Consider the following 1,994-nt stretch of genomic DNA (forward strand, 5'->3'; position numbering starts at 1 on the left):
CCCCCTAGCAGAAGGGGAGGTTCTGGGCCACCAGCTCAGGGCAAAGGGTCAAGGTCTTTGGATTCGTCCTGCCTTCTGGATTCATCTCACTCTCCCAGTGTCCGGCCAGTTCTTGTGTGGCTTCACTCTGGGGTGTCTTCTGTGACTGGGGCACTGGGCACGGCAGCGGGGGGGTGGGGGGTGGAAAGGTGTCTCTAGGATTGTGCTGCAGGGCTGGGGATGGCTGGTAGGGGAGTTGTCAGGGATGGCCTCTACCTCCTGCTGCCCCCTGGTGACCAGTCGGCTTATTGCAGGGCAGTTGACAGCCCAAGCCCACTTCCTAGTCAGTGCAGACGCACATCCATCAATCCTATAGGGCAAGGTAGCACCGGCCCGGTGAGTTTGAGACTCTTCACGGGAGTCCCATGCAATCGCTGGTGGTTTTTACCTGCTGGCCTTGACACTCACAGTCCAACGTGGAACCACCAGGTCCCCCGGGCTCCCACTTTCTAGTAGGGGCAAGAAAGGGAGGAACGATGATACATGAGCTCGGGAAGGGTGAAGAATGGGGTTCTCTGTGACTACAGGGTATCTCAGACACAGGGGTCTCTTTCCTGTCCTGGTGTGGACGAGTGTCCTTGCTCCAGGGTCCTAGTCTGAGCTCCTTGGGAAAATGCCCTCCAGATCCTTGGGGTACAGGTCAAGTTCAGAAAGAAGGGCAGGCCCCAAGAGAGAGGAATCCCCGAGGCGCCCTGGGCCCCAAGCCCTGCAGGCCAGTGCCAAGGTCACTCCAAGGACATTTAATCCAGTGCCTTGCAAAATGTTCAAGGAAGGTCAGTCCTGTTCTCCCAGTGAACTCTCCCTCAGCGGCTCGGACTGTAACTCAGGTGGGTAGGAGGGCCTCCAGGCCAGCAGTGGGGAGTGACCACAGGGTTCAGACAGGGAGCAGGCAGGGGTGCTCACCAGTCCCTCCAGGGGGATTAGCCAGGTCCAGGAGACTAAAAGGACAGGACACAAGGTGGGTGGGACTGGATGGCCTGCCATCATGTTCTGGGAGGCAGACGCTTTGAGTTGGGGACTTCCCCAGGAAGGGAAAGATATCTGTGTGTGGTTCCCCAGAGTCCAGCTCAACTACCGCCTCGCCAGGGGTGGGGGTGGGCATAAGCTGGGGTGGGGTGGGGTGCAGGTAGCCCAGTTACTGACTTCTAAACTCCACTGAGCACTCATGCTATGGAGTCCACTCTCACGGCAAACCCACAGGGCAGGGCAGAACTGCCCCTCTGGGTTTCCAAGGAGGCTGAAAAATCCTTGTGGGAGCAGCCAGGCCCCTGAGGAGTAGCTGGTGGGTTCAGACTGCTGGCCTTGCAGCCACCAGCCGGCTCGTAACCGTAACCCACTCTCCCACCAGGGATCCTTCCAGGGGAGTGCTTTCTGCATTGTAGACATCTGATGGATACCTTTGCACCAAGCGCCCACGTGAAATGAACCCCGATTGGGGAAAAGCACGGGCAAATTAAGTAGGGGTGGGCTGCTCTCCCGGGCCCACCAGAGGGTGCCCCAGCCTTGATGAAGGGCCCGGCCCCACATCCCTGCGCAGCTATTCCGTGGCTTGGAGCAGGTGTGTTCCCAGGCTCTTCTCCTGGACTCCAGGGGCCCTGGTGGTGCAGCAGGTTACATATTCAGTGGCTAACCACAAGGTCAGTCGGTCAAACACACCGGCCACTCCAAGGGAGGACGCTGAGATTTTCTGCTTCGTAAAGATTAATAGCCTCAGGTGTCACGGGGTGGTTCTAGCCTGCCCTACAGTGAGTTCAACCCTAGCAATAGGCAGGATGGCACGGGGTTTGGCACTACTCTGCTCTAGAGACGACTCGATGGCATCTCACCACTGCCACCCTGTTGTTCTGAGTCCCAATCGACTCGAAGGGAGTGGGTGGGCCTCCTGGGTCAGAAACCTCACACGGCCCCCCGGGAGATGGCTGGAGCCGAAGACGGAAACCCTGTTCCCTTTCTGA

Source organism: Echinops telfairi, unplaced genomic scaffold, assembly GCF_000313985.2.
Source record: "Echinops telfairi isolate 266 unplaced genomic scaffold, ASM31398v2 ScPeMD7_2291;HRSCAF=2852, whole genome shotgun sequence".
Lineage (NCBI taxonomy): Eukaryota > Metazoa > Chordata > Mammalia > Afrosoricida > Tenrecidae > Echinops > Echinops telfairi.